The sequence below is a fragment of the Corapipo altera genome, unplaced genomic scaffold (assembly GCF_003945725.1).
Source record: "Corapipo altera isolate COAL_440 unplaced genomic scaffold, ASM394572v1 60871, whole genome shotgun sequence".
In the NCBI taxonomy this organism is placed as follows: Eukaryota; Metazoa; Chordata; class Aves; order Passeriformes; family Pipridae; genus Corapipo; species Corapipo altera.
In genome coordinates, this window is record NW_020885048.1 from 447572 (window position 1) to 462549 (window position 14978).

The 14978-nt window shown below is 49.5% G+C and overlaps 1 non-coding gene across 1 annotated transcript; it reads right to left on the reverse strand.

Moving 5' to 3' along the window:
* Nucleotides 1–318: 318 nt before the first annotated feature.
* Nucleotides 319–398, reverse strand: LOC113959567. Its single transcript, XR_003531858.1, has one exon. It is a non-coding gene; the product is annotated as a small nucleolar RNA SNORD45 (small nucleolar RNA).
* Nucleotides 399–14978: the final 14580 nt, after the last annotated feature.

The window sequence follows — 14978 nt, forward strand, 5'->3', positions numbered from 1 at the left end:
GGATTCTGGCAGCTGGTTTTGGGCAACTGCAGGAACAGACAGGTCTGAGCAGCCAAGTGGATCCAAACCTGAAGACAATCACAGCAAATCAAAAGGTCACAATCTAAAAAACATTTACAAAAAGTACCAGGATCTGTTAGGAATGAGTTTCTGCAGGAACAATGCACAGACCTGTGAACCCCAATGTTTCCACAGCAGGGCCCATTCCCCAACCCGAATGATAGGCAAAACAAACATGAAATGACTGTGATCAACCAGGGGAATCTGCCCAGGCACCTGTATCAGACACATAACAGTTCTGCGGCCCCAGGGGCTTCCTGGGTGTCAGAGTAATTCTGGAGCTAAAGTGGTGACAGACATCAGCTCAGGTCAGATAAGACATACCAGCATTTATCCCCAGCCCAGGCAGTGCCTCCTCCTACCCAGCCCAGCCTTCCCAGTCAACACACTCTGTTCCCAAAGCAGGATGCTCCTGGCTTTAGCTGTGACCCTAGAGCACAGCCCTGGCATGGGGCTGGAGCCATGACCACTGCTGGGAAGAGAAAACCCACCCCCAGCTGCCCTGGGACCATGAGGGCTGTTGCCACAGGAATGGATCAACTGGGCTGGGATCAGGCTGATGATCCTCAGCCGTTGTCTTTCCCCTGCCCAGCCCCACAATTCTGGGCCACACGGTTCCCCAGCAGCGCCGGGCTGGGGGCAACAGCTTTGTCATCACGTCCTTGTGCAGCGTCACCTTCCAACAGCCCCAGCCCAGGGCAGGTGCGGCGGCGGCATGGAGACTCCATGCCCGGGGGGTCTGTGCCCCTCAAGTCTGCAACGAGACACAGACTCTGATGTCACAAACAACAGAATCCACCCTCAGACAGCAACCAAGAGACAGCAGCTTTCCTGCTACTGCAAGGTCAAAGTCACAAGGAAATAATCTCACTTGCTCCCCCCTCAGTCCCACCAATTTACAACAGGAGAATTCCATCCATAACAATTCCAAATGAGCTACAGCCACATGGCCTGGAAGGCAGCCCAAGGCAGAGACTGGAAGCTTTGTTCAGGTCAGACTTTCTGGAAAGCAACGGCCCAACTGCTTGGCCAAGTCATGGCTTTCTAAAAGCTCCTGAAAAAATCCTAGAGTTGGGAAATGCTCCAAGTGGCACCTGTGGCAGGGAAGGGGTTTGTCACCTTCCCAAACAACAGGGACTTCCAGACATTTCCAGGGTGGAAAGAGGGAAGGTTGCCTCCTTTAGATTATTTCATATCCAATCGATAGGTTTGTTTTTCCCCAGTCTCCCCCCAGTTGCTCAGGTCTCTCTGCCTCTTTGTTCACTCACTGTAAGGAAGGGGTGGTTGGGAAACATGGACAGTGACTCAGGGGACACCAGTGAGGGGTTGGTGACCAGCACCCACCGCATGATACACGGGACAGGGGACACCCGTCACTGAGGGGCTGGGGACCAGCACCAAATCCAAGTTCCCAAAAAGGAGGGGTCAGATGCCAGCAAGCTTTTTGTCGCAGCGCATTTCTCTGCTTGAGCCTTATGGAGCTTGAGACCCTTCTCCATCTCGCCGAGTCAGAAATGTCCATGTGCTTCTCGCACAGAAACATATATCAGTACAGAAGCAGTCCAGCAAACTGTTTCTGTGGAACTACGCTGGCGGGGCCTTAAACTTTGCTTTTCAGCTTTTCTGACAACTACACCAGAAAGCCAAAGTTTCCAGTCTTTCTTTACTGGGGAAATGGCTATTGTTTGTTTTTTCAGATCTGTCTCCCAACTGACACCCCGACTCCCAAAATTGTAAACGGACGAAGATTCCTCCCAGAACAAAGGTGCCAGCACAGGAAGCTCTTGCTTCCCATAGGGTGCCCAGGCTGACCCACCAAGTACACCACAAAGACAAAGCTTCCAGTCTTTCTTTCCTGGAGAAATGGCTATTATTTGTTTGTTCACATCTGCCTCACAACTGCCAGACCAACTCCCAACATTGCATACAAACAAAGATTCCTCCCACACCAAAGGAGTCAGCACAGAAACCTCTTGCTGCTCATGGAGTGTCCAGCCTGGTCCACAAACTGCACCACAAAGTCAAAGCTTCCAGTCTTTCTTTCTACCTGGGACAAATGCCTCTCTTCCAGCTCCCCAGGAAGGGGAGATAAGCCCTGCTGGGCAGCAGCCCAGGGTCTCTGATTGTGCCTTGCTCTGCTGGGAAAATGCACAGTGTGAGAGAGGAAGGTGGCTCCAGCACGACTGCTTGATATCCCAACCCCAGCGCTGGCAAGGACAGCATATTCTCTAGGGAAAGTGCTGAGGGATGAGCAGGGAACAGGATAAAGACTCAGTAGGTGATCCTCACGCACATGCAGGCAGCACACGGAGCACCCACCAGAGTGCTGCCTGCGAGTGGTGGGGCTGGGAGAGCCCTAACCCACCCATCTGAAAGGGCAGCTGAAGGACTGGGGACTTGGCAGATGGAAACCCTTACTCCCATCCCCTTCTCTAGATCAGCTCCAGAGCGATACCAGGCACCCATCACACCACAGGAAACATTGTTCTTTTTGGTTAAGTCTAAAATGGTATTTCCTCCACAAAACATTTATGATGATGTGAAAAAGGATGGAATGATGATAATGGTAACAGTAAGAGCATTCCAGTGGAAGTGCTGCACCTCCTCCAGGTGTAACAGGAGATTTTGAGGAACGTGGAGGGTACTGAGGCTTTCACAATCTTCCCAGGTGGAAGAGTAGCATCAAACTCACCCTCCCTATACTTGTGGTCTCCTGACATGGTTCTACCCTCATAGGTATCAGAGCAGAGATAACACATTTACAGGAAGGTGAACACTCTGCATTTGTACTGAGAGGAAAATGAAGTATGGTCCTGCTACCAACTTCCTGAGCCTAGGACCGCATGACTGGAAGTCTCTCCTTTCTTACTGCTTTTGTCTGCTCTCTCACTACCTCTAACACTTGGTCTGGTTTGGTCGCACCTCTCTCAATCGCACTGTCTGCCTTCACAGTTTCTTCAGCACACCTCCGAGATGTAGTGTTCAGATCCTTGAAGAGTGACACTCCAAGTCTTGCAGACCCGTACTGTGTCTTTTCCACGCTCAAGGCAAGGCCAGAATCCTCCTCCTATCCAAAGAGAAAGATCCTCATGAACCAGAGAATCGCGGTGTCTGCCTGGAGGGGATCCAGGACACAATGGCTCAGAAGTTAGGGACACACATTGCAGATGACTGCAGTATGCCCAGACTTGCGCTGCGCTGTGCTGTGTATGTCACTTGGCACCCAGACATTTGGTCATATGCCTGTGCTCTGGGTAGGATTGAAACGGCCTCTTGGCTCTCCGGTCCTCCGACGCTGTATTCCTGAACCCTGGCAGACACGGATTCATTGACACCGTCGTCTTTTCAAATTTCAGGGGATTTTCTTAGAAATACAGAACGCGGTTAATTGTTTCTACAGTGGAGCAAAATAGTTCCCCTATGAAGACAGGGCGTTTCAGTCCTACACAGAGCACAGGTTTGTGATAGAACGTCTGTGTGTCAAGTGACATACACAGCACAGCGCAGCGCAAGTCTGGGCATACTGCAGTCATCTGCAATGTGTGTCCCTAACTTCTCCTGAGAGGTGTAGCCAAACCAGACCAAGTGTTAGAGGTAGTGAGATAGCAGACAAAAGCAGTAAGAAAGAGAAACTTCCAGCCATGTTGCCCTGGGTTCAGGAAGGCTCGTTGCGGGACCATCCATGGAATGTTATTTTTCTGACCATCCTTCATTCTTTCGTCAATGTGCGCTTCTAGGATCTTCTTCTCTTTAACTATTTTCCTGCCATTGCACCTCTTACACCGGTCCGTGGGGCTGATACGCTCTCTGTGCCCCTCAGTACAAATACCGAATCTTTACCTTCCTTTAAGTGTGTTATCTCTGCTCTGATACCTAAGAGGGCAGAACTATATCAGGAGCCCACAGGTTCCTCGACAGCGCCGCATCCGCCGCACGGCGTCTCCCTGCCCCTGCCAGCCCTGGTTTTCTGCTCCCGGCCTCCTCTCCCTCCTCTGCATTCTTTTAGCTCCACTGTCCTCCTCGGTCAAATCCGCCCCGGTACTGAGTCCAGCCTCGGCGTCTCTCGGGTTCTTGTCGGGTGAGGGCTGGTTGCGGAGGGCAGGCGAGAGCGGCGGCAGCGCAGCAGCCATCGCACTCTGCACCTCGGAGGCGGCGGGGCCGGGTTGGGTGACAGGGGTGCCGGTTGTTATAGGGGAGCTCAAGATTGACAGGCCATGAGCTTTTATCATCGCCATCATCTCGTCCCTCTCATCCCTCCTTTGCTGGTACGTGGAGACTCCTGAATTGTCTTCCAGTGCACGCGATTGTGAGAATGGTCGAGGGGCACGAGAGGCAGATCATCCCTCCGGGCTCAGCAGCCCGGGTTCAGCCTTTCCTGGTCTGTCCCTGCTGGCAGCAGGAGCACTTCTGCTGGAGACAAAGACCACTTGGGGTTTTGTCAGGGGCTGTGACACCAGTGCTATGGCGAGGCAGTGCATTGGGAGAAGCACCTTACCCAGAGAAAGCTCGGACGTGGAATGGCATCTCCCTCCTGCTTTGAACTCATGCAGTCTCCGTGAGGAGAGCTCTGCTGTGTCCCTCCTCCTCCTCCTCTTGCTCAGAGGACCAGGGAACAGCCTGTTACACCTGAACTGGATGTGCTGGAACCAGCACATCTGCAGCAGGTTGAGGGGCACTCAGAGGCACAGCCAAAAAGTTCATTCTCTTTCCCATCTCTGTCACCTCCGTAGGAAGAGGATATGAAGGACCACCAGGGAAGGGTGTGATCTATTCCCATGTGCACTGGAAAACCCCAGGTCAACTCCCCAGGGCATGCATCCCAGACCTGCCAACCACTCTTGGTTAGCACTCACAATAGAACCACTACTTCCAGCACTGGCTTCTCACCAGCCCACAGAGTTTTTTTAGCCTTCCCTGGAGAGATGCGGAAGGACTAGACAGGGTGTCTCTCTTTGCACTGAACAGACAAGTCTTGAGCACATACCTGGTGTTGGTGTGGGAACATGACTCTGAGTACGTACAGTTGCCATAAGCCTCCTGGGGGGGCCTTGAAGTTATGTGGGGTAAAGAGTGTCTCTGTGTCACTTTGCATTTATGGTACTAAACCCTGACAAAGCCCCTGGATGCAGCCTGGGATGTGTTTCTATGGACAGAGCTCCCCGTGTCCATCCCTCAGGCCGTGGGGTTTCTCAGATAGTGGCAGAGCAGGTGGCACCCCACAAGGGCTAAGGTGCATCCAGGCTCCGGGGGTGGCAGCAGGAGCCCCAGGAGATACTGCCCCTGTTGCCATGAACTGTCTGTCTGTGTGTGTGCAAGGGAAGGACTCGTGTGCCTGAAACCCTTGCATGATTGAGCAGTGAGCCCCCGCCAGGGCACCACTGGCCAACTGGCCATCCACCAGGACCCCAGAGGCCATTTTCCAGCACTGCTATGCAGCACGTCGTTCCCAGTCTGTCCATACATCCGGGGTTGCCCCATCCCAGGGACAGAATCCTGCACTTCTCCTTGTTGATATTCCTCTGTTTGATGATTGCCCTAACCTCTGATTTGAGGTCTCTCTGCAGGGTCTCCCTCTTCCATGAGGTCCCAGTGTCACAACAGTCCCTTGATTCCATGGGAATCTGCAGTGTTCTGTGTTCCATGGGTAACATGAGGCCCCATATTGTCACAGCAGCACTGAAATGAGAGAGGATCTCCTTTCTGAACGACTTAGTAAATCAGAAGATATAGTTGAAATAAAAATGATATCCTAATCAACAAAGGGATTTGCTTTCTTGGCATGGTAGTGGTCTTTTCTTTTAAGACTACAATTAGTTTTAGGAGAGAGAATGTAGATGATACATGGAAACTAATCGAGCGTGTATCGTATGCCCATCTTCAAGAAATTAGCTTACATGCCTCAGAAAACTTGTTTAATAAGAGATTGTTCTGTTAAGAAGAAAGTCAATTAAATATTCTTTAAGCAAAGGGAAAGTTCTAAGACACATGTCTTAGTTGGTCCTAGAACATTCAGTTTAGGGGTTAGAGGTCAGATAGATCAATCAGAGATGCTTACGAGGCCTGCTAAGCGAGAAGACCACGCTGCAAAAATGACTGCCCCCCCCAAAGAAATGGACGCTAGATGGTAGTCTTGCTCCACGAATACAATCCCAGATGCTATTTGACCCAAAAATCATTACATAATTATGGACTGTTTGTGAAGGCGGGGGTCTTTTAAGTATCATTGTATTTATATTCGGAAATTTATACTGATTCTTTGATTAATGCATGGCAGAGTACCCCCATACTGGCATCTTAAAGAAATGTTTGATCCAATGGTTTCTGGTCATTGGGTTTAATTCTTTTGTTTTACCCCTTTGATTCCATGAAGTTCCAAAGATATCCCAAGGTTTGTTTAATTCCATGAGGTCCCGTACGTCCCAGTGACGTGAAAAACAGAACCCGGTAAATTGTTTCTACAGCGGAGTAAAATAGCACCCCTATGAAAAGAGGCCGTTTCAATCCTACCCAGAGCACAGGCATATGACCAAATGTCTGGGTGCCAAGTGACATACACAGCACAGCGCAGCGCAAGTCTGGGCATACTGCAGTCATCTGCAATGTGTGTCCCTAACTTCTGAGCCATTGTGTCCTGGATCCCCTCCAGGCAGACACCGTGATTCTCTGGTTCATGAGGATCTTTCTCTTTGGATAGGAGGAGGATTCTGGCCTTGCCTTGAGCGTGGAAAAGACACAGTACGGGTCTGCAAGACTTGGAGTGTCACTCTTCAAGGATCTGAACACTACATCTCGGAGGTGTGCTGAAGAAGCTGTGAAGGCAGACAGTGCGATTGAGAGAGGTGCGACCAAACCAGACCAAGTGTTAGAGGTAGTGAGAGAGCAGACAAAAGCAGTAAGAAAGGAGAGACTTCCAGTCATGTGGTCCTAGGCTCAGGAAGGTGGTAGCAGGACCATACTTCATTTTCCTCTCAGTACAAATGCAGAGTGTTCACCTTCCTGTAAATGTGTTATCTCTGCTCTGATACCTATGAGGGCAGAACCATGTCAGGAGCCCACAAGTATAGGGAGGGTGAGTTTGATGCTACTCTTCCACCTGGGAAGATTGTGAAAGCCTCAGTACCCTCCACGTTCCTCAAAATCTCCTGTTACACCTGGAGGAGGTGCAGCACTTCCACTGGAATGCTCTTACTGTTACCATTATCATCATTCCATCCTTTTTCACATCATCATAAATGTTTTGTGGAGGAAATGCCATTTTAGACTTAACCAAAAAGAACAATGTTTCCTGTGGTGTGATGGGTGCCTGGTATCGCTCTGGAGCTGATCTAGAGAAGGGGATGGGAGTAAGGGTTTCCATCTGCCAAGTCCCCAGTCCTTCAGCTGCCCTTTCAGATGGGTGGGTTAGGGCTCTCCCAGCCCCACCACTCGCAGGCAGCACTCTGGTGGGTGCTCCGTGTGCTGCCTGCATGTGCGTGAGGATCACCTACTGAGTCTTTATCCTGTTCCCTGCTCATCCCTCAGCACTTTCCCTAGAGAATATGCTGTCCTTGCCAGCGCTGGGGCTGGGATATTCAGCAGTCATGCTGGAGCCACCTTCCTCTCTCACACTGTGTATTTTCCCAGCAGAGCAAGTCACAGTCAGAGACCTGGGCTGCTGCCCAGCAGGGTTTATCTCCCCTTCCTGGGGAGCTGGAAGAGAGGCATTTGTCCCAGGTAGAAAGAAAGACTGGAAGCTTTGGTTGTGTGGTGTACTTGGTGGGCCAACCTGGTCACTCTATGGGCAGCAAGAGATTTCTGTGCTGGTACCTTTGGTGTGAGAGGAATATTTGTTTGTATGCAATTTTGGGAGTCGGTCTGCCAGTTGTTAGGCAGGGCAGAAAACCGGAAAGAACAGCCCTTATTGCCAGGAAAGAAAGCCTTGAAACTTTTGCTTTGTGTTGCAGTTTGTTTGTCACCCTGGAGACTGTACTGGCAGGAAGAGCTTCCTGTGCTGGCACCTTTGGTATGGGAGGAATTTTCGTCCGTATGCAGTTTTGGGAGTTGGGTTGTCAGTTGTGAGGCAGGTCTGAAAACAGGAAAAAACAGCCCGTATCGCCAGGAAAGAAAGCCTTCAAGCTTTTGCTTTGTGGTGCAGTTGATGGGGCAGCCTGGGCACTCCATGAGCAGCGAGAGTTTTCTGTGCTGGTACTTTAGTCTGGTAGGAATCTTCGTCCGTATGCAATTTTGGTAGACGGCCTGGCAGATGTGAGGCAGCGCTGAAAAAAGGAAACAAAAGCCCTTATCCTCAGGAAAGAAACCCTGGAAGCCTTGGTTTTTGGGTGCAGTTTGTGAGTCTGGCTGGGGACTCTTTTAGCAGCAAGAGCTTTCTGTTCTGGTACCTTTGTTCTGGGAGGAATCTTCCTCCGTTTGTAATTCTGAGAGTTGGTCTGGCAGGTGGGAGGCAGATCTGAAAAAAGAAAACAATAGCCATTTCCCCAGTAAAGAAAGACTGGAAGCTTTCGCTTTGTGGTGTATTTGGTGGGTCAGCCTGGGCACTCTATGGGCACTAAGAGCTTTCTGTGCTGGCACCTTTGTTCTGGGAGGAATCTTTGTTCGTATGTAATTTTGGGAGTCAGTCTGGCAGTTGGGAAGCAGGGCGGAAAACAGGAAACAACAACCCTTATCACCAGAAAAGAAAGCCTGGAATCTTTTGCATTGCGTTGCAGTTGGTTTGTCAGCCTGCAGACTCCATTGTAGGAAGAGTTTTCCGTGTTGGCACCTTTGCTGTGGGGGGAATTGTTGTCCGTATGCAACTTTGGGAGTCGGGTTGGCAGTTGGGAGGCAGGTCTGAAAAAAGTAAACAACAACCCTTTATGGTCAGGAAAGAAAGTCTTCTAGTTTTCGCTTTGTAGTGCAGTTTTTTTGTCAGCCCGGATACTGCATTGGCAGCAAGAGTTTTCTGTGCTGGCACCTTTGTTCTGGGCAGAATCTTTGTATACAATTCTGGGAGTTGGGCTGGCAGTTAGGAGGCACGGTTCAAAACAGGAAACAACAGGTGTATTCGCCAGGAAAGATAGCCTTCAAGCTTTGGCTTTGTGGTGCCGTTTCTGGGCCAACCTGGACACTCCATTGAGAGCAAGAGCTTTCTGTGCTGGCATCTTTGCTGTGGGAGGAATCTTTTTTTATATGCAATTTTGGGAGTCGGGCTGGCGGATGTGAGGCAGCCCTGAAAACAGGAAACAAAAACCCTTATCCCAAAGAAAGAAAACCTGGAAGCTTTGGCTTTGGGGTGCAGTTGATGAGCCAACCTGGTCACTCCATGAGCAGCAAGAGTTTTCTGTGGTGGCAACTTTGTTCTGGGAGGAATCTTCGTCCTTATGCAGTTTTGGGAGTTGGGATGGCGGGTAGGATGCAGATCCGAAAAAATAAATCAATAGCCATTTCCCCAGGAAAGAAAGTCTGGAAGCTTTAGATTTCTGGTGTACTTCGCTGGTCAACCTGAGCACTCCCTGAGCAGCAAGAGCATTCTTTTGTGGTACATTTGGTGTGAGAGGAAAGAAAAACTGGAAGCTTTGGCTTTGTGGTATACTTGGTGGGTCAGCCTGGGCACTCTATGGGCAACAAGAGCTTTCTGTGCTGGCATAGTTGCTGTGGGAGGAATCTTTTTTGGATGCAATTTTTGGAGTTGAGCTGGTAGTTGTTAGGCAAGTCTGAAAACAGTAAACAACAACCCTTATCGCCAGGAAAGAAAAACTGGAAGTTTTGGCTTTGTAGTGCAGTTGATGAGCCAGCCTGGTCACTCCTTGAGAAGCAAGAGCTTTCTGTGATGGCACCTTTGTTATGGGAGGAATCGTCATCAGTTTGCAATTTTGGGAGTTATGCTGTAAGTTGCATGGAAGGGCTAAAAACAGGAAACAACAGCCCTTATCCCCAGGAAAGAAAACCTGGAAGCTTTGGTTTTGTGGTGCACTTGGTGGGTCAGGATGGGCACTCCATTTGGAGCAAGATCTTTCTGGGTTGGTATCTTTGCAGTTGGAGGAATCATTGTTTATATGCAATTCTGGGAGTCGGGCTGGCAGATATGAGGCAGGGCTGTAAACAGAAAACAATAGCCATTTGCCCAAGAAAGAAAGACTGGAAACTTTGTCTTTCGGGTGTACTTAGTTGGTCAGCCTGGGCACTCTATGGGCAGCAAGACCTTTCTGTGTTGGCACCTTTGTTCTGGGAGGAATCATTGTTTGTATGCAATTTTGGGAGTCGAGCTGGCAGGTGGGAGGCAGGGCAGAAAACAGGAAACAACAGTCCTTATCCACAGGAATGAATGCCTGGACATTTTCGCTTTGTGTTCCAGCTGATTTCTCAGCCTGGAAACTACATTGGCAGGAAGAGCATTCTGTGTTGGTACCTTTGTTCTGGGAGGAAAATTTGTTTGTATGCAATTTTGGTAGTTGGTCTGGCAGTTGTGAGGCACAACGGAAAAGAGGAAAAAACAACCCTTATCCCCAGGAAAGAAAGCCTGGAAACTTCGGTTTTGTGTTGCAGTTGGTTTGTTCGCCTGGAGACTCCATTGCAGGAAGAGCTTTCTGTGCTGGCACCTTTGGTGTGGGAGGAATCTTTGTCCGTATGCAGTTTTAGGAGTCGGGCTTTCAGGTTGTAGGCAGGGTTGAAAACAGGAAACAACAGGTCTAGTCACCAGGAAAGAAAGCCTGGAAGTTTTGGTTTTTTTGTACAGCTGCTGGGCCAGTCTGGGCACTCCATTAGCAGCAAAAGTTTTCTGTGCTGGCACCTTTGTTCTGGGAGCAATCTTCGTCCGTATGCAGTTTTGGGAGTCGGGCAGGCAGTTGGGAGGCAGGGCTGCAAAAAGTAAACAACAGCCCTTATCTCCAGGAAAGAAATCCTGGAATCTTTAGCTCAGTGGTGCAGTTGGTGGACCAGGATGGGCACTCCATGATCAGCAAGAGTGTTCTGTTCTGGCATCTTTGTTCTAGGATGAATCTTCGTCTGTATGCAATTTTGGGAGTTGGGTTGTCAGTTGCGAAGCAGATCTGAAAAAAGCAAACAATAGGCATTTCCCCAGAAAAGAAAGACTGGAAGCTTTAGCTTTGTGGTGCAGTTGATGGGCCAGACTGGACATTCCATGAGCGGCAAGAGCTTTCTGTGATGGTGCTTTAGTCTGGGAGGGATCTTCGTCCGTATGCAAGTTTGGGAGTCAGGTTGGCAGTTGGGAGGTAGATCTGAAAAAAGTAAACAATAGCTGTTTCCCCAATAAAGAAAGACTGGAACCTTTGGTTTTCTGGTGTACTTGGTGGGCCACCCTGGGCACACTATGGGATGCAAGAGCTTTCTATGCTGGCAACTTTAGTCTTGGAGGAATTTTCGTCCGCATGCAATTTTGGGAGCCGGGCTGGCAGGTGGGAGGCAGGGCGGAAAACAGGAAACAACAGCCCTTATCTCCAAGGAAGAACACCTGGAAGTTTTGGCTTTCTGGTGCAGCTGCTCGACCAGGATGGGCACTCCATGAGCTGAAAGAGCTCTCTGTTCTGGTACCTTTGTTCTGGGAGGAATATTTGTTTGTATGCAATTTTGGGAGTCGGGCTGTCAGTTGGGAGGCAGGTCTGAAAAAAGCAAAAAACAGGCTTAGTCGCCAGGAAAGAAAGCCTGGAAGCTTTGGTTCTGTGTGCAGCTGCTGGACCAGGATAGGAACTGCATGAGCAGCAAGAGCACTCTGTGCTGGCACTTTTGCTGTTGGACACATCTCTGTTTATATGCAATTTTGGGAGTCAGGCTGGCAGATGTGAGGCAGGGCAGAAAACAGGAAACAATACCCATTTCCCCAGGAAAGAAAGACTGGAAACTTTATTTTTCTGTTGTACTTGGTGGGTCAGCCTAGGCACTCTATGAGCAGCAAGAGTTTTCTGTTCTGGTACATTTGTTCTGGGAGGAATCTTCATCCGTATGCAATTTTGGGAGTCGGGTTGGCAGTTGGGAGGCAGGTCTGAAAAAAGCAAACAACAGGCCTAGTCGCCAGGAAAGAAAGTCTGGAGGCTTTGGTTTTACGGTGCAGTTGATGGGTCAGCCTGAGCACTCCATGAGCAGCAAGAGTTTTCTGTGCTGGCACCTTTGTTCTGGGAGGAATCTTCGTCCGTATGCAATTTTGGGAGTTGGGCTGGCAGTTGGGAGGCATGTTTCAAAACAGGAAACAGCAGCCCTTATTGCCAGGAAAGAAAGCCTGGAAGCTTTTGCTTTGTGTTGCAGTTTGTGGGCCAGGCTGGGCACTCCATTGAGTGCAAGAGTTTTCTGTACTGGCATCTTTGCTGTGGTAGGAATCTTTGTTTAGGAGTCGGACTGGCAAATGTGAGGCAGGGCTGAAAACAGGAAACAAAAGCCCTAATCTCCAAGAAAGCAAGCCTGGAAGTTTTGGCTTTGTGGTGCAGTTTGTGGGCTAGGCTGGGCACTCCATGAGCAGCAAGAGTTTTCTGTTCTGGTACCTTTGTTCCTGGAGGAATTGTCGTCCGTATGCCGTTTTTGGAGTCGGGCTGGCAGTTGCGAGGTTGGGTTGAAAACAGGAAACATCAGTCCTTATCGTCAGGAAAGAAAGCCTGGAATCTTTGTATTTGTGGTGCAGTTTGTCAGCCTGGAGTCTGCATTGGCAGCTAGAGCTTTCTGTGCTGGCATCTTTGTCCTGGCAGGAATCTTTGTTTATAAGGAATTTTTAGAGTCGGGCTGGCAGTTGGGAGGCATGGTTCAAAACAGGAAACAAGAGCCCGTATCGCCAGGAAAGAAAGCCTTCAAGTTTGTGTTGCAGTTGGTGGGCCAGATTAGGCACTCCATTGACAGCAAGAGCTTTCTGTGCTGGCACCTTTGCTGTTGGAGGCATCTTTCTTTATATGCAATTTCGGGAGTCGGGTTGGCAGATGTGAGGTAGGGCAGAAAACAGGAAACAATAGGCATTTCCACAGGAAAGAAAGACTTGAAACTTTATCTTTCTGGTGTACTTGGTGGGTCAGCCAGGGCACTCTATGGGCAGCAAGAGCTTTCTGTTCTGGTACCTTTGTTCTGGGAGGAATCTTCGTCCGTATGCAATTTTGGGAGTAGGGCTGTCAGTTGGGAGGCACAGTTCAAAACAGGAAACAGCAGCCAGTATCGCCAGAAAAGAAAGCCTGCAAGGTTTGGCTTTGTGGTGCAGTTGGTGGGCCAGGCTGGGCACTCCATTGAGAGCAAGAGCTTTGTGTGCTGGCATCTTTACTGTGGGAGGAATCTTTGTTTCTATGCAATTTTGGGAGTCGGGCTGGCAGTTGGGAGGCAGGGTTGAAAAAAGCAAAGAGCCCTTATCGCCAGGAAAGAAAACCTGGAAGCTTTGGCTTTGGGGTGCAGCTGGTGGGCCATTCTGGGAACTGAATGAGCAGCAAGAGTTTTCTGTTCGGGTACCTTTGTTCTGGAAGGAATTTTTTTTTGTATGCAATTTTGCGAGTCGGGCTGTCAGTTGCGAGGTAGATGTGAAAAAATCAAACAACAGCCCTTATTCCCAGGAAAGAAAGCCTGGAAGCTTTGGTTTTGTGGTGCAGTGTTGGGCCAGCCGTGGCACTCCATGAGCAGCAAGACCTTTCTGTGCTGGTACTTTAGCCTGGGAGGAATCTTCGTCCATATGCAGTTTTGGGAGTCGGGCTGGCAGTTGTGACGCAGGGTGGAAAACAAGAAACAACAGCCCTTATCCCGCGGAAAGAAAGCCTGGAAGGTTTGGTTTTGTGGTGCAGTTGGTGGGCAAGGCTGAGTACTCCATTGAGTGCAAGAGCTTTGTGTACTGGCATCTTTGTTCTGGGAGGAATCTTTGTTTATATGCAATTTTGGGAGTCGGGCTGGCAGATGTGAGGCAGGGCTGAAAACAGGAAACAAAAGCCCTTATTTCCAAGAAAGAAAGTCTGGAAGCTTTGCCTTTGGGGTGCAACTGCTGGGCCAGGATGGGCACTCCATGAGCAGCAAGAGCGTTATGTTCAGGTACCTTTCTTCTGGTAGGAATCTTCGTCTGTTTGCAATTTTGGGAGTTGGTCTGTCAGTTGGGAGGCAGATCTCAAAAAACAAAACAATAGCCATTTCCCCAGTAAAGAACGACTGAAATCTTTGGCTTTCTGGTGTATTGGTGGGTTAGCCTGGGTACTCCATGGGAAGCAAGAGCTTTCTGTGCTAGCACCTTTGTTCTGGGAGGAATCTTTGTCCGTATGTAATTTTGGGAGTCGGGCTGGCAGATGTGTGGCAGGGCTGAAAACAGGAAACAACAGGCCTAGTCTCCAGGAAAGAAAGCCTGGAAGCTTTTACTTTGTGTTGCAGTTGGTTTGTCAGCCTGGAGACTCCATTGCAGGAAGAGCTTTCTGTGCTGGCACATGTGGTGTGGGAGGAATTTTCGTCCGTATGCAATTTTGGGAGTCGGGTTGGCAGTTTGGAGGCAAGGTTTAAAATAGGAAACAAAAGCCCTAATCCCTAGGAAAGAAAGCCTGGAAGCTTTAGCTTTGTTGTACAGTTGGTGAGCAAGTCTAGGCACTCCATGGGCAGCAAGAGCTTTTTGTGCTGGCACCTTTGGTGTGGGAGTGTGGGGAATCTCGGCTGGGCCAGGACCCCTGGTATGGAACGAGAAACTGGCTGAGAATGGAGGTCTTAGTCCTGACAACGTACTGATGCATCCTGAGAGAGCAGAGGAGCAGCAGGAGAGAGTTGTCCCGTGGGAACAGGGAACACTGTCTCAGGAGAACGAGGACTTGTTTTGTACAGAGTGACTGAGAAAAATATAAACATCAAAGGAAAACAGGGACAGGTGCACAGAAATGTTGTGAGAAAGTAAAACTGAGAAAGTCCAGAGAAAGTCCAGCTAAAATCTATCTATTAGCTGTGAGAATTGTAGTTTGTGTATGTAAGCTGACCTATCTGTGTGTTATACGTGTACCAAA